Source organism: Schistocerca nitens, chromosome 9 (assembly GCF_023898315.1).
Source record: "Schistocerca nitens isolate TAMUIC-IGC-003100 chromosome 9, iqSchNite1.1, whole genome shotgun sequence".
In the NCBI taxonomy this organism is placed as follows: Eukaryota; Metazoa; Arthropoda; class Insecta; order Orthoptera; family Acrididae; genus Schistocerca; species Schistocerca nitens.
Window position 1 is genome coordinate 402,871,918 of NC_064622.1, and position 27,408 is coordinate 402,899,325.

Below are 27,408 nucleotides of genomic sequence, written 5' to 3' on the forward strand. Positions count from 1 at the left end.
TAGGGTTGCGGGTTGTAGGTCGAGCAATTGCCGCAATTGAGAGGGGTATTGCTGGGAAGTATGTTTTGTAACAAGTATGTACGTTCGCTATGGATAGTTAGCTTTCTTATCTGGGAAGGAGTTGTGGGCGTGGGTTGTACTTGAGATGCACCACGAATTCCTTCCCCCCCCACCACCACCACACACACGTGTGTGTGTGTGTGAGAGGAAGACTAACTATAGCAAGGGCGCAATAAGTTGACCTCCCCCCACCAGTCGGAACTCCTTGTGCCGACTGTTCTGAGTTTGCTGCCATCCTCAACACCTCCAAAGTTGACACTGTAACTGCGTGACGAAGTGTTTTTCTGTCTGTGTGAGCAGCTGAATGAACAATAAAGTAATTGCACTTACCTTTAAATGCATTACAGTCAATCTGGGTAACTTTGTACAACTTTCTTCCAATTCTTGAAAATACTGGACACGAAGTACGAATTACACAGCACAACAGACATTGGAACATTTTACGTCTGCCGTTATTGAGTGCTAGGAAAAGTCAAAATGTACACAATTATGCCTATTAGTTACAATTTCGTTCAGGTTAACTTTCGACAAGTTTTAAAAATACAGTATTTTTTTATATCTAATGCTCCGAGCAACTTCAGACATATCAGAAGGAAATAGTTCTAATAAGAAGCAAAAACAAAATGTTGGTTCTGTATTTTAGGTTTACTTTTAAATAAAAGGATATTGGTATCGACCAGGCAATGTTAAATTTCAGTTGCTATAGTCAGAAGCTCTCTTTACAGCCAATGCAATTAAAGAATTATCACAAGCCTAAGACTTGTAAAATGTTGAAAAGACAATTAAAATATGAAGTAGAAAACACAGAGGTAATAAAACAGTTACTTTTAGTACAAAATAATGCAAGCAGTTGGAATAGCAGCCATGAAAAAGGAGTAAGCGGTGCAGATACCCTGACTGGTAAAAAAAAGCTACCCTCATTGAATGCCACACGATCAAATATGGTTACTAAATATTTTAAATGTAATTTTTCTTTTGCTCACTGCTTTGTATTGCAACAGCCATAATTCATTCAATGTTTCTTGCTAAAATAAGTACTGCATCGGAAGGTGATAATTTCTATGATGCGTATCACGAAACCATGTTACTTCCGTGTCAAAATTTAGACCAGAGCAGCTGACCGGCACGAGTCGTACACACCCGTGATCTGGCAGTATCGGAAGCCAAACAATGAAAGATTACCTTTCTTAAATCCTCTAACCCTGCAATGGCCTTGTTGCTTAGCGCTCTATCCCTGGGGTAAACGGCTCATGGTTGAATTCATCATCTTCAGTGAAAATTAACATCATAATATTATATTACTGTTTCTGTTAGTATTTTTGTTTGTTACTGAGCAGGAAGACTGCACTCTTTAAGAAGCTCTTAGCGTTAGTTGACATTTTTGGGTTCGGCTGTTGCTAGACTCATATCATTATAAAATACGACTGAGAACCGCGGGCCGCTCGAATACGTGATTCGAGCCGCAGTTTGAAGGCCAGTGCACTACGCCTATTTCGTTTGCGCTACAAGTATGCTCCAGATGCCTCGCTTATGACCCCCTTTATTAATGGTTCAAATGGCTCTGAGCACTATGGGACTTAACTTCTAAGGTCATCATCCCCTAGAACTTAGAACTACTTAAACCTAACTAACCTAAGGACATCACACACATCCATGCCCGAGGCAGGATTCGAACCTGCGACCGTAGCGGTCGCACGGTTCCAGACTGTAGCGCCTAGAACCGCTCGGCCACACTGGCCGGCCCCTTGTATTAGAACCATGAGTTTTTCGCTGCCCCACACTCAAGCAGATGCCAAGGTCACGAGTATCGAGCGACTGAATAGCTTTAGTAGCAATGCTTCTAGTCCAGTTGGCGTTAATAGATCCTGTTATTACAGTGTGCTGGCGAATGGAAATAAAAGGAAATATGAAATAGTAGTATTAAATAAGTTGTTGATCGGCATAGCCCAGTTGACATAGGTTTCATTGGCAGAATTGGGCAGAAAAGAACTGCACAGGCGAAAGAACCTTTTCTTCACTATCAAGAGACCGCGGAATGAATATGTGAAGTACTAGGAATGTTATGGCAGTATTTTTTATTATTTTAAAATATTATAAAGATTTAAAATCGTAGATTGAAGACTAATTCGGGATACTTCACATTTTGACGAGCTTCCATCTAGACAAGGCCCCAAGAGATAATTAGTGGATCTACACCTGTTTTTTTGCAAATAAATGTGATGTGCATCGCCGAAGGGAACTTTTTGCTGTAGCAGACATGAAGCATTCTTCCAATTCCATTCACGGGTGGAGTGTGAAGAGAACAACTAATAACCTGATTCTATCCACATTGTCTTAATGAGAATGCTGTATCCCTGGGAACGAAGCTGCAGATGCCGCGGCCAAGGCTGCGGTCCTCCAGCCTCGGACAGCTTCTTGTTGTGTCCCTTCGTCAGATTGTAGCAGGGTAATTTGTCGGCGCATTGTATCGCTGTGGCATGCCGATTGGGCTGCACTTCCAGACAACAAGCTTCGGGCCTTGAAAGCTCTTCCCGTGGCTTGGACGTCCTCCTCACGCCCTTCTCAGCGGGAGGAGGTAGTTTTGGCCCGGTTGCGAATTGGCCACTGCCGGTTCAGCCATCGCCATCTGCTGACGGCTGCACCGGCGCCGTTCTGCCCATGTGGGCAATTGCTGACGGTCCGCCACATTTTAACGTCGTGTCCGGATTTTAACACCCTGCGTCTCGATCTTGGCCTGCCATGTACTGTAGAAGCCATTTTAGCGGATGACCCACGAGCAGCTGCTCGCGTTCTTCATTTTATCAATTTGACAACCCTCTCAAAGCACATTTGATTATGCTGTTTTCTTTTTTAATCCTATGCCTGTCAGTATGTCTTTCATCGTGTTTTCCGTTTCGTTGCTGTTTTAAACTTGTGACTCGCGGTGCATTCCTAAAGTAGTCTGGGCGCTAATGACCGTTGACGTTGTGCGCCCTAAAACCACAAAAAAAAAAAAAAATGAGAATGCTGTGTGAAAAGCTGAAGAATATCCCAGATATTTCCCTGAAACAGCTGGCTTTATTAAAAAGATTTCTGCGAAATATTAGCTCTCTCTCTCTCTCTCTCTCTCTCTGCCTCCTCCCCCCCTCCTTTTTCCCAAATCATATTACAGTTTAGAGTCACCTACACCTACTATTTTGTCATGTGTTACTCCGACGTGATGTGAGCCCACACACACAAGCAGTACGCCAATATAGGTAGGTACAAGCATATTACGGAATAGTCACGCAATATGAAATACTCCTGCCTTGTGGGAAATGCGTACACTACTACTTAGGGGTCCCATGAAGCTCTACATTGTGTGTGAACCACTTTCCAGCATCCAAAATACAAGTAGAGAAAAATACGGGAACATTGGAAGAAAGGTTTGCTTGACCATAAACGCAAATGCTAGCCAAGCCTGCTGGTTGTTTGACGACGAATGGTACCTGTGCAATGCCATCAGTTCGTTGCAAGCGTCAGTCGTCGTCAGAAAAGTATTCTGTGTGGTAGTTGTGAGTAAATTATGTCGGAGCTGACTTCGAACGTGGGCAAATTGTTGGTGCTCGTTTGGACGGCACTAATGTAACCAAGGGACCCGAAGTGTTAGGTATTTTAAAAGATGCTGTATCCCAGATTAATACCTTTAAATGACAAATGGTCATTGAACAGAATCGTGACGTAAAATTGAAGACATCGGCAAAAAATCACTGCACAACTGAATCTTGCATTCGCGAACCCTGTTAGCATCAAGACAACGCAGAGGAAACCCCATGAGCAGGAAACTGCAGGGCGAGTGGAATTCCAAAACCACTCATCAGTGATGCAAATGCCCGTAACAGGAAAACGTGCTGATGAAGCCATAAAACGTGGACTGTAAAGCAGTGAAAGGAAGTTATTTGGTCGGATGAGCCTTGTTTGACACTGTTTTCGACTTGTGGCCAAATTTACGACCTAAGCGTGAAAGATAGCGGGGGTTAGGTCGTGATTTAGGCTATCATATCTGGGTTTTCCATGGACACCATGGATACTCTGCAACTTCGCCAAGGATTATATGACCATATTGGCTGATCAGATCCGTCCTATGGTACATTGTTCCAAATGGTGATTCTGTGTTCCAAGACGAAAAGGATCCCTGTTGACTCTGTTCGCGTCACCCAGAATTGTTGTGAGCATGATGATGAATTAACGTATCTTCCTGGGCCACCACAGTCAAAGTATCTCAGTATTATTAAACCAATGTGGTCTAGTTTGGAGAGAAGCCTGGGTGATTGCTATCCACTTCCGTCATATTTACCTGAACTTGACACTATTTTGCGGCAATAATGGTTTGGAATTCCCTTGAAAACCATACAGGACGTGCATTTATCCATTCCGAAACGATTTGAAGCTGTTTTGAATGCCAACAGGCGTCCTACACCGTATTAGGCATGGTAATGTAATGTGTATTTTTGTTTTCATGTTTTAGCTCACTCCCTGTGCATCGCTCGGAGGGACCACCAACCCTCTCTACGGCTCACAGCAGGAACTCTGAGAGCTTTCAAGCATTCGGTCACTTAATCTTGATACAGCCGCCTCGCGGCAACTTGCCATCTAAATGTCACGTAAACCGCGTCCTTCGATTAATTTGTACATAAGACGAAAGCTGCCCAACGTAATTTAATTGTACTCAATTGGAACAATTTCAAACCCCATTTCATTCTATGTATAAGACGCCAGTGCTTTGAAAGGCAAATAAGTTTTTTGCCAAAAATACCGTCTAATGTTTGTAATTCGCCCCTAATCGTTGGAAGTTCGTACGAAAGTATATTATTCCTTATACGTGTATGGAAAATGTACAGGGTGGGCGAGAAATAACTCCCCATTGAAAGTTATTTAACTTTTTAATACTTGCCCAGTTTTCATGAAACAACATTTTCTTCCTTACAATGGTAGAATTGTCATGCATTGCTAAAATTCAACATAAGCAGCATTATCTACCAGTTGCCGTAAACGGATGAGGTTGTTTAAGACAGACTTATACCGATAATCCAGCGATGTATTTCCAAGAATCGGATCCTCTGTTGCCCATTAGTGTCAATTGTGCCGGTTAACAAACCCCTCCAACATGAAACACCGTTTCATCCAACCAGAGGATATTACCGAAAACATCGGACGAGACTTCATGCCAAGCAAGCAAGCACTACCTCCCCACATTCCAACCGATAATTCTTGGCAGTAATGTAGTTTCCATGAACTACAGTTCAACTCTTTCTTCAGAATAGTTTGGATTGTGTGTCGACTTAAACCACCTCAGCGAATGGCTATCTTCGTGATTTCTGAGGTCTTCGACAGAACATTTCCTGAACCATTTGCATATTCCTTCGCCCTGGACATTGAGAGTCGACCGCGTCTCCTAACATCTGATAGATAGCCCGTGTCCATTAGCGTCTAGCGGCAGTTCGTTATGCTCTTTGCGTTTAGAGGCACGAGGTCCGTTTACACTTCGCCACCGTTTCTGTACTTCTATCACGGATCGCCGTATTGCGTACCGTGGTGCCAGCTGAGCCCGCTCACGCAAGGCTAGACGTTGCGCAATGGTCCGCCACTGATATCTCCAATGATACAAATAACAAATTCTACCATTGTAAGGAACAAAATGTTTTTCGTTTCATCAAAATTAGTAAAGTATTAAAGTGATAAACAACTTTCAGTGGGGAGCTAATCCTCGCCCACCCTGGACCCTATATATTTCGACACACTGGTGACACGCTCGACTTGACAAACAATGTCAGTCCGAGCGAATACAGAGATCAGTTGGCGCGACGCAGAAATCTCGACAACTGTCTCAGACAAACGTTAGTAAAGTCTGGATGACTGATTTGCAGAATGAAATTAACTTGAATATAATTGCAGTTTCGAAGAAGATCTCCAGACTGAAACTTCTTGGCAGATTAGAACTGCGCGCCGGATCAAAACTCGAACCTGGGGCTTTTGCCTTTCGTGGGCAAGTGCTCTACCAATTGAGGTACACAAACACGACTCATGACTGTCCTCACAACTTTACTTCCGCCAGTACCTCACCTCCTTGCTTTAAAACTTAACGGAAGTTGTTCTGCGTAAGTTGCTGGACTAACACTGCTAGAAGAAAGGATACTACAGAGACATGGCTTTGCCACAACCTGGGGGATGGTTTCCATAATGAATTTTAATTCTGCACCGGACTGTGCGCTGATCAGAAGTTTGCTAGGTAAGATATGAAGTATTGGCAGGAGTAACACTGAACACGGGGCAAGAGCTGGTCAGGCACACATACTATGCACCTGAAAATAGGTGCAGTCGATTTCACGCCCACAATTGGGTGCGACGGATTGGTAGAGCTCACACGGTATTTGTTGTTGGCTTACCTTCTAGCTTGTATCGTTCCTTCGTGTTCTTACTGCATTTTACCGTCGTTTTTTAAGATTTTGCTGACTGGGCACGTGAACATTTCATGATGTTCTCAAGGGGCCTCATCTCAAGCAACAGCATCATCTCATTACTAAAGAAACTATCCGGCGATAATAGCGGGGGTGTAACTAGGCTGGGACGCCCGGGGCGATGCCTTCGAAGGTAAGATGCCTCTGGTATTTAAAAATTATAGGAAAAAACGAGCAAAATTAATCTGAGGCGAAGTGGAAAATTTTGTGAAATTAACGAGTCAAGAGAAGTCCATTGCTATTGTTAATGTAATGTTTCGGAGATCATTCTTCCGTAAATATGTGGGAATCATTGACATACTTTATCCAGATCAAGGTTAGTCGGTATTAGGATACAACCATCGATTTACTGAATATGTAGAACAAAAGCGACTGGACGTCAGCGTGTGTTATAACCACGGCTGTGACGGAGCGTCGGTCATGAATGGCATATACGACGACGTGTAAAAACGAATCAAGTCAAAATTTTATTTTAGTTCTTAAAGGCGCTGATAAGCTAAGGGGCTAGCCAAGAAACAACCTGTATTTCGAAACAGTTGAGAATGTCTGCAAATTGTTTCGTCACAGCATGGTATGGTGGTGATAATTTGTTCCGTGAGTACTTCAAAGGTAAAGCAGACATATAATCCAACGTATTCGACTGACAACACAAAAGGCAATCAAAACTCTTAGATTCATTAAAGTTCTTAAGGCTCTGGCAACCATAATTCGTAAGAAATTTAACGAATAAGTGTAGCATCTCACCCTTTTCATACTCTATATAAATCACTAGAAAGAATTGATACATCCCCTAAGGCCTTGCAGTATGAGAATGTGGGCGTTGCAGCTGCATATGACTTGTAGGAACGACATTGATAGCAACAAAGATTAGAAGAGGAGGGTTTAAAATATCCCATAGAAAGACGAGGCCATTACAGACCTCATACAGGGAAAGCGGAAAACCATCAACCGCTAAGTCGGAACGCGGACGGAAGTGTTTTTTGAGTTATCGTGGCAGATGGCGATTGAAGAGGGTTGTGACGAAAAATAAGAGAACGACAGCTAGCTGCAAAAGTCACTGCAGAACTAAATGTCGCACACGCGAACCCTGTCAGCTGCAAAACAACACAAAGGGAGCTCCATAGGCAGGGAACTGGAGGGCGAGCTGAAATTCCAAAACCACTCGTCACTGATGCAAAAGCCCGTAACAGTAATACTTAGTGTCGAAGCCGTAATAACTGGACACTGAAGCAATGGAAGAATGTCATTTGGTCGAATGAGTCGTGTTTCACACATTTTTAAACCTCTGACCTAGTTTACGTCCCTGGAGTGAAACATGGCGGAAGTTTGGGGGTGATTTGGGCAGCCGTATCATGGTATTGAATGGGCCTCATCGTTTCTCTGCAAGGGCGCATTACTGGCAAGGATTATGTGGTCATTTTGACTGACCAGATTCATCCCATGTTATCGTGTTTGGTTCTCAATGGTGATACTGTGTTCCAAGACGACAGGACCCCTGTAAACACAGCTCGCATCGCCGGGGGTACGTATTGTGAGCACCAGGATCAACTGACGCATCTCTCCTGGCCACAACAGTCACTAGATCTCAATGTTATTGAGCCTTTATGATCTACTTTAGAGACAGCGGGCGACCGTTTATCCACTTCAGTCATCGTTACTTTTATTTAAAGCTGTTCTGATGTATTTCTAGCATTATGCTTCGGCTGTCGCAGTAGATGAGCGTTCTTTTAACAAGTCAAAAAACTAAGGTTTTGCAACCTTTCATATTGCTTATTATCTGGGTACTATATGTTACTAGTGTGTATCTACAACCATGTAATTTTGCTCTTAACGCAGTTTTGAGTTTGCCGTTTAGTTACTAGATGGCATTACTAATCCTCGTGTCCATCTCATAGCAGTGTCGGCTTACCTGTAGTTTACTCTGATGCCTCTTTTGCTGCGTATGTGCCGGTCTTAGCCGGCTACAGCTGTTTACTGCCGCCACTTGCAACCACGGATTTATCATTCTGTGATAACTGTCTTTTTTATTTTGATTTTTATTCTTGACTCATGGAACACAAACATTTCATTTGACGCGAGTACTGTTGCTGAAATTTTTAAGTTGGTAGTCCTACGTGATTTCATGTAAGTACAGTTTGTGGTTTTGGTTCAGAATTTTCACATGCGTCTATTTTATGTATATTATTTATATCATATATTTTTTTACGAGACATTTACCATGAAGATATCTTAGAACTATGGAAACCTAATTAATGTGTTCTTTAAAAAAATTGTGTGCAACTGGTTGGCTGATTATTACATTTTATATAAAAATACCAACGTTCTATGGTGAATTAGGAAAGGTTGTCCGGTTTGTAAATTTCATCACTAGGAGAATATTGGCGCGTGTATTCACGGACTACTATGAGTCGTGCGAGAGAGTGACAGAAATGATGAAATATCGTGATAGAACTCAAAGAAATCCGCCGTACGTTTTTCAAGAACGTGATCGGAAAACCCACTCATCTTCCAGTTAAGGAACCTCGAATGCTTCAGCCCCTTATATGTCCTTCAGAACAGTGATCATGCCAATAAAATAACTGAAATAAGTGCTCGCACATAGGTGTATAACCATCCATTCTTCATTTACTACAGCCGGCCGGAGTGGCCGTGCGGTTCTAGGCGCTTCAGTTTGGAACCGCATGACCGCTACGGTCGCAGGTTCAAATCCTGCCCCGGGACTGATGACCTCAGATGTTAAGTCCCATAGTGCTCAGAGCCATTTGAAGCATTTTTTTTTTTTTTTTTTCATTTAACATCCGCGAATGTTTCAGTAAGAAGTACCCCTCCCATGCAATTTAAGGGACTCGCAGATGTGTAAGTTATGCAGCAAATGAAAGAACACGAACTGTTGCTTTCTCTAAAATAATGGATTATTTTGCACATGGAACGAGAACAACTCATTTCGGTAAGACAGGAATTCAGGTCACTAAACTTACCGTTTATTTTTTTCCATGATATTCACTGAAATTATCTATGCAATGTTGTTTTGTGTTGCCGTACAATATTAGATGTTACCATTAACCTCCCGTTCCCCGATTCTTTCACGAATCGAATGCTCATATGTAAAACTGCTTGAAACATCTGATTACAAATTAGCTAATGTGTTAAATATTTTACGCTAAGCATGTAAAACATTAACGATTGAAGGCACACTCCTCAATTTTTTTTATTCAGCTAGTTTAGGATTTGACTTTTTCATTTGTCAAATGGTACCCTTGGAAACCATTAAAGGCAGTCAGCAACTGGGATTTGGCAGACAGTTTTTAGCCGCTTAGTAATACAGATTTCAATTTTTGTGACATTCAGTTTTTAATTAATTAGTTTTTGTTTTTTGTGTTGTGCTGTGTGCAATGATGCAGAAACGGATAGCTCCTTCACGTATGAGTAAAGGGGGGGGGGGGGGGGGGGGAAATCGTTGAGATTATATGTCTCTCCACCAAACTATTTAAAAGCATGTGTGCACGCTCTTGTGATGGGAGGGGGTCGCGGGCTGGTTGCGAAGACGATGTGTGGGCGTCGTTTTATTTAGGTGAGAATGACGGGATAGAGTGGGGTAGGTATGTAGGAGGGGAGGGGCCCAAAATTATGAACTTGCCCTGGGGCATCCGTACTGTATACTTCCATGAAGAATAGGAGTTAGTGTCCACATGATAGGTCTTCTCGAATACGTGCTGGTGGTAGTAAAGGATTTTATATCAAAGAAATTAAATGTAATATTAGAGGAGAAAGAAAATCAGTCCAAACCGAATTACGATGACAGCACCTCTTTTAACAACAGAAAATGACAACGGGGAGAACAATCACTATAACGTCCAGAGAGAACGGCAGTGGACAGCAGTATACACACCAAGAAGTGAAACGAATACCAATCAAGTAAAATCCATAATTGGGACAGGAGCAGACGAAAATCTGCGGAAAAAACGCCCTTGCTGTGTTTAGGAACATAAAGAAAAACGCCACTTCAGAAAACGTTAACCGTTACCTGGAGAGAAAAGGAATCGAAGACATAGAATGCGAAGAACTGCGCACACAAGGCGCCAAACAGGCCTTAAAAATAGGGTTTCCATTCAGATTTCTCGAAGATACAGAACGATCCGAATTTTGGCCACAAGGAGTAAGAGATTTGGTTTTCTACAACGCACTACAGCGAAGGAGCAGAACTGCAATAAACGCACAAACGTCCTCTTATGGAATATCGATCGTTTAAAGAAATGTGATACCATCCATACCAATTGAGACGCTAGCAAGGTTCGCCACCGTCATCCTCGCAGAACCCTTTTTAACAGGGTAATACAGATTTCACTCTTTCGCGCGCAAAACTACAGGCATATCCACAGTAGTAATAACCATCTTCGCCAGACAATGCCTATGGTTCATAAAGGAAACAATAAGAGATGGAAACAGTTACTGTGAAAACAAATCACGTCACAGTAGTAGGGAAATATGCTCAACCACAGATGACGGTAAAAGATGAAATCGAAAGAATAAGACATACCAAAACAAACGATGGCCAACATAAGAATAATCCTTGCTGACGATCTCAACGCAAGGATAGACATACCAAACATTAAAATAGAACTGATCCTAGAAACCCGAGGAAGAGGATATAGCCTCACCAGCAAACCCGACCTGAAATCTACATAGCGTCCAATGGAACCAGCACAAAAGATCTCTTATTATTCAGAGACGAAGGGAAAAAGGCAATTAACCAGAAAGCATTCTGGACATGAACGGTAGCACCGATAAGTAAACATACACCAGTCACAACTGCTTTTGAATTTAATCAGCTATTATCAACGACCAAGCCCAAGTGTGTAAGGGTCATCCAGGAAATTAGGCATAGAGAAATTAAGAGAAAGTCAAGGAAGAATAGAAAAAGAAAGACGTCAAATACAGCTACACCAGGCAATGGAAGCAGTGGAAATAAGCACAATGACTCTGCAATCTTGTCAAACAAAAATAGGAGATAGGAAATCGCAACCTTAGTTCGACAAAGTGTGTTAAGATGAACGGTCTGCACTACACAGGACCAAAACCACGCCACAATGACGTGTAACTATATGCCTGGCACAGAAAGAACACTAAAAGAGAAGGCGGACCACCGAGAAGAATAAGCTAGACTATGAGCAGAACGCGCCCAAGAGACCTATACGTAGCGCTCGGAAAACCGAAAGGAGTCTCATGGACACAGGTGAAAACCATTTGAAGCCATCCTAAACCTGCAATTCAAGCAAACAACCTACGATTACAGTGCAATGGAAGCAATAGAAAGCTGCATCCCTACAACAAGATTAGAAATATGCCAAGCCATAACAAAGTTAGAAACCACAGCAACTGCAAGAGCACGGGAAAAATACCAGAACAATGGAGAATATCAGCGATGAAAAGCCTTCTCGAAGTGAAAGGAGACAGCGGCAAACCGGACTCATACAAAGGCATAGCCCTCCAGAACACAGATTTCAAATTTTTCATGGAAGTATTAAGCAGCAGGCTTACCGCTGAAGCAGATGTCCAAATACCAGAAAACTAATTTGATTTCAGAAAGGGAAACAGCACCATACATACAGAGAACTTTTTAATAGAGCAAGATCCACTAAGACATCCAAGGAAAAAATACTTTGTAGTCTATAAAGACTATAGGAAAGATTTCGACTCTATTAACAGAAAAACACTCATCCAAAAACTCAGTCTGTTGATTAGGGACATCACCAAACAACGAAAGTATTTCCAGACATCCTAAGATACAACCTCATCCAAATATCTGACCGTATCCAAGAATTTAACACAGACAAATCGTGTACTTAGAGACGCGACCAGTCTGACACTGCTAGCAGACATAACGATCATCATGGACAGGTCTGGAGTACACATACTTTGTTGGATGATACGGTAATACATGACATGACTCAACACGTTCGTAAAAGAAAGAGCAACAGCACTTTGCAGCATGCAACAGCCTCGAGAACTCTTAATAAAAATGACAGTGGCACTATTCAAAACGACCATAGCACCAGTAGCAATTTACAGGATCCACATAAACTGGGACAAAATAAAAGTCTTAAGACCTTGTGGCATTAGATAGTCAAATTAAGCTGTGGGAAACGAATCCCGGGCGTCGGGAAGGCAGCGCCTTCAAGAGTGGCATACGTCTTGGTGCAAGGAACTTTCTTTATAGAAGACGTAAGAATTCTGATGCTCCTGCCCAAAATGACCTACGAAAGTACGCGCCAAATACTCATAGAAAATACAACTGTATCTGGAACGACTTCTGCTCAACCAACGCCATAATGAGAGAATAGAAACGGGCAAACTGTGAACTCCGACAGTTGATAATCCAATATGCAGGTTTTGCAAAAGCAAGAGTTTCCACAAGCCAAAGACTGCGTGTGTGCACTATGCAATCAACATCATGATCTATATCATAGAAAAATATTCAGAAAGAAAACAGTGCCAATAATGTAACTAGAAGCAGAGTAATGAAACTCAGCTTTGTATTTGCACATTGTGCAAATATTATATTTTCATTAATAATAATAATAATAATAATAATAATAGAGGCTGTTAGTTTGCAGTTACTTGATTTCGTTTGATTTGTGAATATTTTCTAGGTTTTACTGTATATAGATACAATTCGTTAGCCGTATGGATCAGTCATAGTACACTTTTCTTGAGAGTGAGATCTCTGCTTCCTTACTGAGAACGATTTACTGCTCAAAGGATTAGTGTGGTTACGATGGAGCTAGTTTATTTCCTTTGTTTGGTTTAGGCAATTTCAGCAGTTCTTTACACCACTTGTAATGTTATTCACATTGCTCATTTTCTGACTGCGACAGTAAACGATTAATTGAGAATATTGCTTCATCATCTTTTATGGAGTAGCACTAAAAAACACCGAACATGTATTTTCTTTCCAAAGTCAGCCTTACATGATCTTATTTTCTAAAGGTGTCGAAAGTTTTTTAAAAGACGATCTTACTAAAAAAATCAAGATTCTGCGTTTTACCCGTTCCCTGTGTAAGTGTGCTGAGATTGTCTGCTGTTAGGTTTTTTGCTTGGTATTAATTAATACCTGTTCTGCAGCAGGCGCTGTTAGTTTAGTAGCAGATGCTTCCTGATACTGTTTGTATACCATATATGCCTTTTTAGCAGCTGTTCTGTTAGCATATTTTTGTAGAGCTTGATCAAATAGTCAAACTTCCTATAATCTCTCCTTATCCGCAGTGAATTATTGTAGCTCTTATGTAGTTTACTGAACACACACACACACACACACACATTCTCTCTTCACTTGTTTCCTATGTACTTGCACTTTGACGCTTATAAATTTGAGTCGTTGTTGGGTTACTGGAGTAATTATTTCTGTTACTTAGATTCCGAGAAATATATTAAAAACGTTTCTCTGGATGTTCTGTGAATGTGATTTTTATTGGTCCTACAAACTTCCTTTTGTCCAGCTACGTACCTGCAATATAGGACACTGCATTCCGCCTACAATGTAAACTATTAATAGGTTATGCAATAAACACACATAATAGCTGTCATAGTATATACATAATGTTACATAAACCACAATCAATTAGAATACATACACCACAGTTAAAAATACAGTTTTGTGGCATAAATATCGTACATCAGCAGTTTTCAGTTTTAATTTGCTTTCTAACGCTAATTTCTAATTCTACTTTCTCTTAAAGTGATACATAAAATTTATCATTCACAGGATGAACTTTCGACAACTGCTCATAGACATACTCAGTCATACTATAGAATTACTCTTGTGTTAATAACTTTTTAGGGTTGCAGGGAATATCTTATTTTTTGAGGTTTTGTAAGTCTCTTGACAATGCTTGTTTTAACTTGGTAGTAGAGTAGAGAATCATCCCATTTTGTACATGCCCAATTTCTGGGACTACCGTTCCTGACGGAAGTTGGTCGTGCAGGGGGTGTAACTCAGAGGTAGAGTGTCTGCTTCGCATGCAGAAAGTCCTGGGTTCAAATCCCAGCTCCTCCAAAATTTTTGCTCATTTTATTTTGTCATTGATATTTGCCGCAAGTTGATGTACTAATCAACATTTCACACTTGGAAATTGACGACGGCATCTTTTCCAATGTCATCGGCAAAAGCCACTAACTTCCAGATTTTGCCGAGTGGCGTCGCCTCTATTCACTTTCGTTTAAAGCTATGACCCTATACAGAGGATTACTTCCGTTTGTTCGTTTTTAATCACAGTTCAGAAGATAGTATTCTGTTTTGGCGTTAGCAAGAACGTAGTAACGTCGTTTTTTTAACAATACGGGAATGGTAACATAAAGCAGGTACGAAAGTTCCTGAAAACATTTCCACACCAGTCAAAAGAATTTTACTTATCCCAGCTGTATAACTTGTATGGAAAAAACCTAAAGTGTTTAGCCCCGAAACATTTTGTTTTCCGTGGCGTGGAGAATGAAAACGATCAGTTATGGAATGGTAGCCAAAGCGCATGGATATGTCAACGCGAGCGGCGGAATGCCTTTGCTGCCGATCTATTAAACCCCTAAAGTTGGCACTCGGCGCCCTGGCCGATGGGAGCCGCTGTAAATGGGAAATGACTTTACAGTCATCAGCCACCGCGCCGAGTGTCAACTTTGTTTGCGCGTAACACTATGTAAGACTTAAAATGAAAAGCGGAAAGTGATTGATAAGGTATAAACCCAAACAAAGGAAAAACACGAAAGTTGCAATAACACTAACTTCTATTACTATTACTTTAAAAAGTTAGTTATTTGTGCAAATGAAGCTTCTGACAATGCAAATGACTTTGCAACGCTATACGGATTTTGCGCTCTCCTTAAACATTAACTCATTTTTTATGACGGAATTACGTAAAAAATGAATAGATATAATTATTAACTCGCTAAGAACTTTTGCTACCACGAAGCACATATCATTTCTAATAAGTAGTCTTGGAGAACCGCTAAATACCAAATCCACAAGTATTCCACTCGCCGGCATGAACAGCTGCAATTTCCATCGACAACAGTAGTGATTAACGGAGCAGACACACAGCAACGCTGAAAATAATAAGCAGCATAATGAGTGTATTCAGTAACAATTAAATCTTACATAATGAAAGAAGCAACCACCGCACTACAATTTCTAAACTGAAGCGGTAGTTGCTGTGTGGCAGTCGTGGCCGAGTGGTTAAGGCGTCTGACTAGAAATCAGATTCCCTCTGGGAGCGTAGGTTCGAGTCCTACCGACTGCGAAAATTTTTGTCGCGTCGTCATCTGTCATTATGGCTAAAAGAGACAATGATAAAGGAATCAACACAGTTAACCAAATTTTAACAATCTGACAACAGCTGACGTTTGTAGCTACTTAAACTTGAACAAACTAAATCGCTCCTCATATTTTTATAATTTTACACTTTTTTGATTTGATAATAGTAAAGTGATATATAACTGTACTAAAGTGAATTAACAACAGTGATATTTTTCCATTATAGCTGCGAGTGAGCCACTGGGCGGAACGAACTAGAAGCGGCAGCGCCGTTGATGGATTTTCTGGTTATCAACGTCAAGGACTTGCAGTTTTCGGATAGTTCTTGAAAATACTGAAAAGTATAGATCATTAAGCAACAGTTTAGTTCTAATGTGTGTGTCTGTGTGATTTGGGCTCAAACACGTCACTGCGAACCGCTCTGACCAGTGAGTGGGGCAGAGTTACCGGCGGAAACGCAGATGCCCGCTGACTGCCTATCTTTGAAGAACTCGGATTTGTAGAATATGATACATTATGTATTCAACTGGATTTCATTCTGTCATCGAGTTTAAAGGTGCTGAAAACTGCAACAAACTCGTGAAGGACGAACAAACGACGGAGCAATCGCTATAACCGTGATCCCAGCAAAACTTGTAACGAGGAAATGTAAAAGTGACGAAGTGGACCCTAATATGGACTGGGCAAATGATATTGAAGGAGAGGATGTTCTGATGCAGGCCACGGCGAGTACAACGGTGCCGGCAGACATCGTAGGCGTAGAAGGCATTTCAGGAAAGAATAACCCTCTGCCTGACTGACTCAGTTGTGCGAATGTCAGTTCAGCGTTCTCTCTCCTATGTCAACATAAAGTACCCATTGTAATTTGAATCATAGAGATTTGCATTATTACTGACAATTTATTCCCCTCATCCTCCACAACCATGGATCAGATGTATAGTATAACAATCTTAAATATCAATAGAATACAATCTCTGGCGAAAGTTAGTGCTTTGAAGGAGTTCCTATGTGAATCAGACACGGATGTGGCATTGTTACAAGAAGTAAATCTTGCAGATCTTCGCATTCCAGGCTATCAAGAGATCTTAAATGTGGCACTGAAAATTCATGTGGGACAGCTTTTTTAGTTAGAGACGGCATACCTGTCGCAAATGTAAAATATTTAGAATCAAGCTGTCAGATTTTTGACATTAATATTTATGCTCCAGCTGGTAGTAATTCCAAACAGGACTGGGCCAGATGATGCCGAATACGTAATAGGTGGAGATTGGAACTGTGTACTTCGTGACAAGGACTGGACACCAAATTCCAATTTTTCTTGTGTACACTCTGAAACAGATTGAAATGGAAACAGCTGGAAGCTCATCAAGTAAGAGCAAGTAGAACAAACATCTATATATCATGTGATCAATGTGAGGAAGGGGCAATTAGGAAAATAATAAGCGAACTAAGATATTCTGACGACAGATTACTGACTCAGCATAGTGACATCAAGAATTAAGTTCCCAAATACTTCATAGTTATTAGGCAATACGACAACGGACATCCCGGTGGATAATGACTTCATGACGGAATTAACACGCAGGCTCAACCCGGTAGAAGCAAAAACCCTGTTAACTCAAATTACGGAAGAAGAAGTTGCAGACGCTATAACACGAAGCCTGAAAAACAGTCTCCTGGACCTAACGGCATTCCGGCGGAGTTTTATCAAGTGTTCAGAAGGCAATTGATTCTCAAATTAACGTGTATCTATAACGAACTAAAGAATTCCGCAAATGGCGTCCCACACGACTTCCTAGAAGGAACCATGGTTTTGATCCCGAAAAATCCTGCAGGAAACTCGGTAATAAGTTTCAGGCCTATCACTCTCCTAAAATCGGACTATAAAATATTTGCCCGCATCATAAATGAAAGATTAAAATCAGTACTGAACACAGTCACTGAATCATATAAATCGAGCGCAGGAAAAGACAGGTCCATCTACCACACACTGTGCGACTACAGAGGTACCATTTCCATTGCTGCAGCCTGTAAAACAAAGTGCGCCATCGTATCATTGGACTTTGAGAAAGCGTTCGATAGAGTCGATCATGCTTATCTTTTTCACACCATGTGTGCCATGAACTTTCTCAATATTTTATCGACATTATTACAAATCTTCTGCAGAAGTCAACATCGACAATTATGGTAAACGGTCAATATACTAGGCCCATTGCAATGAAAAGTTCGCTGCGACAAAGTTGCCCGATGTCTGCTACTCTTTGCAATAGTAATCGAGCCATTACTTTTTTGCCTGAGCCACAACCAAGGACTCACTACACGCGGCCGTAGGATTGTCTGCAGGGCATATGCCGATGACGTTGCATTTATTGTCAAAGACAACGACTAGATACAGAAAGCACTCGAAATAATAAACAAATATGAACTAGTATCTGGTGCGAATCTGAATAGAAATAAGTCTGGCTTAATGAATATTGGAAGTGGGTTAGGAGTTCTCAATCATGGACCAATAAAGGAAACTGTCACCATGACGTGTCTTAGGGTGGAATATACAAGGAATATCCGGCAGACCATCGCAGTTAATTACGCAAGAATCCTCACCACCATCTGTGCATGTGTACGTCAGCACAATCTTCGTACTCTTGATGAGCAAAGAGTAGCTCTCGTGAACATCTAATTATCCTCTAAAATAAATTACGTGGCGCAAGCTCTGCCAATGCTGAGGGAAGTGGCAAACAGGATTTGGCTGCTTTTGGCCACTTTTTCAGCTGCGGCCACATCTTCAGAATCAAATACCAAACGTTGACTCTACCGACTGACAACGGTGGATTGAATCTTACTGACATATACAGTGAAGCACAAGCACTGTACGTCTGTAAAACATATAAACTGTGGAAGCAGTCAGTCAGTAGTGTTGCCCACATTTCTGTCAAAAGAAATAACGCCGGCCAGCCAGGACGCCCCAATTGACGTTCACCACATCCCAAATGAACTTGACCATCTAAAATATTTATTCGTAGAATAAAGCTACATTAGACTGAGAACACCCGTTAAAGATGTCATCAAAGTCAAGAAAATCTACCAAAACTTAATGAACTTTCAGACCAAGAACATTATAGAACAAAAATACGTCGGTCACTCTTGGCATATCATCTGGAGGAACACACACCAGCCGTATTTACCAACAAAAGTGCGATCATTGTGGTATTATTTTATGAATAGGAAATTTCCAATGAACTATTGACCACATTCCATTCATCTGGCGGATTCCCCTTTGTGTACCACTTGTGACCTGATGGACACAGATGAACATCAATTTGTGTGTGGAACTGCAAATAACATATGGTTGTCAATCAGAAAAAATCTACGGAAAACATACGATCAAACGACGAACATCACTTTCAAGAAATGTTTTGTTTTCGCAAAGGCTTCCAGTAATGTAGATTCTTTTGGCCTATGTCACTGTAATAAGCAATCTCATAATGTTGTAACTATTTCTGAATTAAAAACAAAAAGTGGTTAAGGTGTCTGACTAGAAATCAGATTCCCTCTGGTAGCACAGGTACGAGTCCTACCGATTGCGAAAATTTTTATTGCGTCATCATCTGGTATTACAGCTAGAAGTGATAATGATGAAGGAATCAAGATAATCATGTAAACTTAACCGCAAGTGTATCATATCATGGACTGGACAAATGATACTGAAGAAGAGGATGTTCCGATGCAGGCCATGACGAGTATAACGGTGCCGTCAGATGTCGTAGGCGTAGAAGGTGCAGCATCTGAAGTTCCTTCAGGAAAGAATCGCCCTCTGTCTGACTCAGTTGTGCGAATGTCAGTTCAGCGATCTCTCTCCTATGTCACCATGAAGCAAATTTTAAGGATCTTCGCATTCCATGCTATCAAGAGACCTTAAACGTGGCAACCGAAAATTCATGAGAGACAGATTTTTTAGTTAGGGAAGGCATACTTGTTACAAATGTAAAATATTTCTAATCAGGAAGAGGATTAGTTGTCAGATTTTTTATTTGAAATTTATTAATATTTATGCTCCATCTGATAATAAATCCAAACAGGAACGGGCCGAATGATGCCGAATACATAATAGGTGGAGATTGGAACTGTGTACTTAGTGACAAGGACCGGACACCAAATTTGAATTTTTCTCGTGAACACTGATTTCAAGTCTCCAAATGAAGGATGTTTGGGAACTCGTTATCTACTGTCAAGTTTACACTTCTCACCAACGTGCTGGTAGCAAGCCGTCTGGACAGAATATATGTAACACATAATCTGGAACGAAATGCTTTACAGATAACTGTGCGGTGAAATGTTGTATTAAACTGAGCAAACAGAAAACATACTTGGGGGTGTAGTCATTGGAAGCTGAATGTGAGTATACTCGACGACAGCGAGTTAGAAGAATGCATAAGAATCAGTAGGGGTGCACGTCTCTGAGTTCGTCCTAGACACAACACTAATATTGCCTTGTAGACATCATGCGCAAAGAAGTAGTTAATATCTGCAGTGATTAAGTATGGTAGTTATGGGCTCAGTTAAGAAACATTATAGAATTTCACTATGTGTGTCTCAGAGAGCTCTACAATAAGCCTTAGGATTCCGCTGCACACTACATGGAAATTAAAAAGATTAAAGCGAAACTGATACCTTTAAAACGAAAACAGCTCGAAGATCCAACAATACCGTCTAAGCCCAGAACGACCCTTCAAGAAGAGAGTGCCTCGTTATACTACCTGTTGAGGCTGCCGCAGAGTAAGCGGAAGTCTTTCATCGACAAAATGATCTTTGTAGACAATGTGTTGTTGGAAGAGCAAAATGACATAATCAGTGTACCCCTTTTCTTCTCCGAACTATACAGTGAAGCTGCTTACAAGGAGCACTCTGTAGACGAGCTGTTTGAAGGGATCAATGAGTGTCTCTCGCCAGAAGAAAACCGGATGTTGTGAAATGCTTTGCAAGTGAAGATCTATTTGACATAGTAATTGCTACAGCTTCGAAGAAAACATCTAGTCCAGACGGTTTGCCTGTTGAATTTTATAGAAAATTCTGGCACATTATCGATGGCAAATTTACAGATATTGTAAATGAAATATTAAATGGAGAGCCAATCCCAGAAATTTTAAAGACGGTCTTACAATCCTTATTCATAAATGGAAGGGTACCAAAGATAACAATAAAACATGCCAAATATGCCTGCTGTACGTAGACTATAAGCGGACAGCCCGTGGCATCAAATCACGTGTCACGAACGTTCTGAAGCATACATAACTAGAGACCAAATCTACCTACCAGGCTGCAGTATCATTGCAACCATAAGCGAGTATAGAGAGATTATCGCAATTTTATCTACGATAAACTTGAAAGGAGCCCTTAGTATTTAACGATTTCGCAAAGGCGTTTGACCGTGTGAGTCATAAATACTTCAAGACATTGTTTAAAATGGGTTTTTCAAAGAGATTCCTGCACATAATGGGAAATACGAGTATGATGAGAGATTTCGACGAAAATAGTTATTAATGGCCGGTACACAAAACAAACCGACATTCAAAGAGGCGTTTCACAATGAATGTTGACCTTTGTGATAGCGTTAGCCCCATTGTTAAGGAAGTTACACAGTGACTTGGAAGGCATCACTGTTATCGGCACTAAAAAGTTACAAATGCCTATGCTGACCGACTTTGGTGTGTTAATCAGGAGAAAAGATCTGAGTGTTTCAAAACTGGAGTGGACCAATACCATTAGGCCTCAGGAGCAATGATCAATGAGACCACAAGTTTCTTGCTAAACTTTGGAGGTTTTGCATAGATGAAGTTAGACTGGACAAAACAAATTAAAAAACCACGGAGGAGCACTCATCCCTAGGCATCGTCTTCCATAAGTGTCTCGTAAAATGAGTGTCATAAATTGGAAGGCAATGTTATGTAATATTAGATCAGCCACTCGACAAAAAAGATGCAGAAACCTGAGCTTTCTGCAAAAGGTTCAACATGTAAATATATCCCTTCTGGCAAAAGCACTTTATGTAGGACAATGTTTGCCAATCTGCACAGAATTAATGAAGTTGATAATGACTGAAGTATGTGGTTATATATGGCAAGGGCAACCATTCCGCGTCCCATCTAGCGTTTTAACACTACAGATAGGCGGAGAAGGCCTAGGTCTTATAGATACTCACAAAAAAATATTTGGTATTAGAGAGAAATTTAGAGTGCACTGAAAACAATCTGGACACCATCACTGCTGCACTACTGAAAGCGACCAGAACTCAACAGCCTCGATCTGCTGACGAATATCACACCTATCAATCCTAAATTAAAATATGTACGACAATTTTAAATAGACCTCAGTTACATCAGAATCAAGCGAAGAAACAAGTCAGATGCAACCAACCATACGATCGTAGAAGTTATAATGCAGAACATGAAACGGAACAAAATTGAACAGAAACAGCCATATAAGAATTGGCAGATACTCTGGAAAAATCTCGCTACAAATGTATTAACAAGTGAAGTGAAGGACTCTGTGTACAGAGTCGTCAATAATAAGTACAAATGAGATACTTTATATTACTGGTTTATGTGACACAAATCTGTCAAAAATGCCTTCTTGTTGACACACTCTCACGCAATTGTGATCGCTCTTTAGATACGTGGAAGGACCTCAAACGAAAAATAGCTTCGCTAAAACGAACTGATAGTAAATATGTAGAAATCTCTGACTTGTTGGATCCGGATCAGGTAGCTTATCCCTAAACGAAAAACAATGCCATAAGATGGCTTTTCGAGAATTATGTCAATTATATTATTAATAAGAAAGGAGATGACAGCCTACTGGATTTCCAACCTTTTATCGAAAAAGTCTTTTCGCACACGCTTATTAAAATATCACAAAGAACAATTTGGAAATACGCTAAACGTCCATTTCCAAAAGTCGGGTGTAGGATAGACATGTACGTGCTCGATGTATCGTTATGGAACTTGTAGGGGTGATGGCAACAAGTAGGGGATATATTAATGTATTTTTCATCTTTGGTGTTCTTCAATAACTAAAGTCAGTATTTTATGTTCAGTGGTTGGTAATGCGCACCTGTGTGGGGTTTCTCTGTATGTTGTATATGCTTTGTGTTGAACCAGTACTAATCAACGATGTGTATTTCCAAGTATGCAAATATTCGTTTTCTAACAAAATCTCAGCAGGTTACGGGCTCAGGCGCGTGTTAAAAGGACACTTCTATGAAAATAACGTAACTCGGTGCAAAAGGTTTTTAAAATTTTTGAAGTTGTTCATTCCACGCAACCAACGATGGATTCAACGAGAATTGTCGACATCGTACTTGTGGAATGCAAAACATATTGGAACACCTGGAAATACAAAATAAGTATTTGTCTGCGAGGAATTCCTGGTACACTTGATGTTGTGGCAGGCAGGTTAGTGAAACCTAGTATTCTTTCAGAAAGTGCTACCGTTGAGCAAAGGGCGATCTACAAAAGTGCATTCGAAGCTTTTAACAAAGGTGACAACGCTCTCCTTGTTTTGACTACAAATACGTCGGAAGGAACTTTGCAGAAAATAATGCGGATAAATACAGCGTGTGAAGTGTGGACAGGATTACACAAAATATTTGATGGTGTCTCTGAAGACACAAAAAGGCTCCTGAAGACGACATTGCGACACATTTCCAAACTGAAAAATTTGTGGAGTGAATTGAAACAGTGTATGGCTAAAGATATCGTAAATAATTCAGAAATGCCTGATTTGTTTTTGATTTGTAAAATATTAGGTACACTACCAGAAGACTATTTTTCGTTTAAATCTAATTGAATGCTAATGTCTAGAGATGACAGAACAATTGATGATTTAACATCTAGTGTGTGCATATGAAAAAGCTTTGAGTACAAAGGGGGGTGATGTTAGTAAACAAGAAGCCCTCACTACAGACTCATCAAGGGTGTCATTTCAGCAAGTAAATCCAATGGAGAGAAAGAAGAAAAAGAAATATGTAATTACCCCAAGGAGCCCAACCATACAATTAAAGTGTGCAGAAAGTGGGCAGCTGATGGCAAACCTCCAAAACCAACTACTACAGATACAGACATGCTACGTCTTGCTGTGACATCCTCTGTGATGAACTCTGAATGTAGAAATGAGGACTGGTATATAGACAATGGTGCAACAACTCATATTGCAAATGATAGGAATTATTTCAAGACATTTCAGCCTTTTCGAACAAAACACTGTTACTACAGCTAATGGTGACATAATTGAAGCAATTGGAATAGACATTGAAGCAGCAGTTGGAGGAAAAACGAATAGAATTACATTGACAAATGTATGGTATGTACCTCAGATTCACAAGAATCTATTCTCTGTTCTTGCAGCGCAGGATAAACATCCAGAAAGTAAATTCATATCAACTGCAGAAATTTGTCATCTTAAAATTGATAATGTCACTAGATTGGTTGGTGTCTGTGATCGCTTTTGAGGCCTTTTTAAACTTGCTGTAAGAAATGTGAAACCTAGCACCCTCAGTGAAGTTATTACCACTAGCAGAGACAATATGTCGCATCTTTATCATGAAAGATTTGTACACCAGAACAAGCAGCATGTGAAGTCTGTACTTCGTAGCGAGTTAAATATTGAGGTGGAAATGGACAGTGAATTTTGTGGAGGCTGTATTTATGGCAAGGCTCATCGTTTACTATTTGGCACCAGAAAGAGGACCGCAGAACCAGGTGAGCTTATTCACACTGATATGTGGTCTGTTTCAAGTACCTTCTGTGTCAGGGCACCGGTATTTTGTTCTTTTCAAAGATATTTGTACAAAGTTTATGGCAACACTGCATACAGGAAAGGTCTGGAGTTGCAGAAAAGTTAAGGCAGTTCACAGCTGAAGCAAAATCTGCTGGACATACCATCAAGGAACGTCTGAGTGATAATGAGACAGAATTTGACGACAAACAAGAAAAGGAGATTTTTCACAGAGGGTATAATTCAAAACCTCACAATGCCATACACTCTGGAACAAAATTGGTGCAGTGAAAAACGGGACCACATAGTTGTGGAAACTACCAGAGCCATAATGCATGCTCATGGAAACATTCCACAGAAAGTTTGGGCAGAGATGGTGAACATTGCAACCTACATTCTGAACTGGACAGGGCCTTCCAGTATTCCAGGAACATCTCCATATCAACTGTGGTGTGGAAAGAAGCTAAGACTGAAACATCTGCGGGTGATAGGCTCCACCTGCTATGCTCATATTCCAAAACAGAGAAGGAAGATGGACCGAAAAGCACTGAAACGTGTCCTTACTGGATATGATCAAAATGAGGGTTACAGAATTTATTGTGGAGAAATGTGCAAACTCATTAGCTCACGAGATCTCATCTTTGAGGAGAGGCCACTGAAGAGTGAGAAAAGTTCAACTCTTCCAGTGAATGTTTTCAATCATCAGGATCCAGCATCTCATTATGGTATTGATATTGATAGTGAGAGTGAAGAGGATGGCAGTTCCTTGGATGTAGATGAAGACCCTCAGGAGGAAGACCAGGAAGACACAAGTGGAGAAGCTTTATCACATCTGTGTGATTGGTTAACCCTCAGACCTCAACATAAATTTAATGATTATGTAATACATCTCTCAATATCTTTCCAGGAACCTGAAACATACAGCGATGCCACGAAGTCTGTTCAAAACGATTTCTGGAAGGAAGCCATGGATTCTGAAATAAAAGCTCTTCGAGAAAATAAAACGTGGGATCTGGTTGAGCTACCGTGTGGAAAGAGGGCCATTCCTAATAGATGATTGTATAAAGTTAAAACAAATGCTGATGGCTCAGTCAATAAATTCAAGGCAAGATTGGTAATTAAGCGTTATTCTCAGCAGAGAGGGGTTGACTATGACCAGACGTTCAGTCCTGTAGCTAGAGTGTCTACCATTCGAGCACTACAAAGTGTTGCTGCAATTGAGAGCATGAAACTTTTACAAATAGATGTGTCAATTGCTTTCCTTTATGGTGATTTAAAATATACCATTTATATGCAACAATCTGAAGGATGTGATGATGGGTCTGAAGAAAAGTCTATACGGACTGAAATAGGCTCCACATTGCTGGAATAAGAAGATCAGTAATCATCTCATTAAACTTGGTTTCCAGAGTAGTGAACCTGATCCTTGTCTTTTCATGAGACAACAAGGCTGTAAGAAAATATTTCTTGTGCTTTATGTTGATGATGGTCTGATTGCAGCTCACAGTGAACAGAAACTTGAAGACATCGGCAGTGATTTAAGAGAAGAGTTCAACACAACTTCAGTGCCTGCATCATTTTTCTTAGGTCTGGAAATTGACCAACAAGAACGTGGAACATTACACAGAGAAAATACTACAGCGTTTCAACATGAGCTGCAAGGCTGTGACTACATCCATTATAAAGGACGATGATACAGAAGAGAAAGTCGTTGCAACTCTGAATTTCCGTACAGGCAAGATGTTGGAGCACTGATGGTTCTGATGGGTGGGACACGTCCTGACATTGCATATGCTGTCAGTGTTGCATCAAGAAATCTTGAAAAACCAACAGATCGTGATGTAGTGAAAGTTAAAAGAATATTAAGATACCTGAGAGGCACAGCAAATTATGGACTTCTATAGTATAAAAATAATTCTTAGAAGCAGGTTTAAGAGAGTTATACTGATGCTGACCATAGTGGTGACCTTGGCTCTGGGCGCTCAACGTCAGGTGTCCTTTGTCTGTATTCTGGGGCACCTATCTCCTGGATTAGTCAAAGGCAATCTTCTGTTGCCTTATCCACAACTGAAGCTCAGGTTGTGGCTGCAAGTGAAGATGGTCAGGCAATTGTCTGGATCAAGAAACTTCTGACAGAATTGGATCAATTGGAGGCAACACCAGTTCTGCAGGTTGACAACGAAGCTGATATCTTGCTTGCCCAGAATCCAGAGTTTCACCGAAGAACGAAGCATATTCGTATAAGGCGTTTCTTTGTTCAACTAGTTAGTGCTGGTGAAATCACAGTTGCAAAAGTAGACACTGAAGAACGACTTGCTGATATACTAACAAAGTCATTGTTTTACATTAGATATCAGTATTTATGTAATAAGATTGGACATTGCAAGTTATTAAATAAAGGAGAGTGTTAATGTATTTTACATTTTTGGTGATCGTTAATAACTAAAGTCAATATTTTATGTTCAGTGGTTGGTAATAGGCATCTGTGTGTGGTTTCTCTGTACGTTCTTGTCGTTGTACGTGTTTTGTGTTGAACCGGTACCTAATAAAACATGTGTATTTCCAAGTATGCAAATATTCGTTTTCTAACAAAATCTCAGCAAGATACTTGCTGGGGGCGAAGGACGGTGGGGTCTTCGTTGGTCCCAAGGCTGCTACGGTAGCCGCAAAAGCCTCAGCAGAACCCTGAAATGTCGTGCCTCACACGCTAGTCAGGTGGCACTGGAAGTACTCAGAAAGGGATTAAAACTCGAACTAAAGACTTGAAGAATTTATGGAAACTGTAGAGATTCTGTTTCAGAA

The 27,408-nt window shown here is 40.7% G+C and overlaps 1 protein-coding gene and 2 non-coding genes across 3 annotated transcripts in view; 2 read left to right on the forward strand and 1 right to left on the reverse strand.

Moving 5' to 3' along the window:
• The window catches only part of LOC126204276 (uncharacterized), a 681,498-nt gene that overhangs the window by 379,250 nt on the left and 274,840 nt on the right, over positions 1–27,408 (reverse strand). The window lies entirely within an intron of this gene.
• On the forward strand, positions 14,518–14,589 carry Trnaa-cgc (transfer RNA alanine (anticodon CGC)). The gene has a single exon. It is a non-coding gene; the product is annotated as a tRNA-Ala (tRNA).
• On the forward strand, positions 15,742–15,823 carry Trnas-aga (transfer RNA serine (anticodon AGA)). The gene has a single exon. It is a non-coding gene; the product is annotated as a tRNA-Ser (tRNA).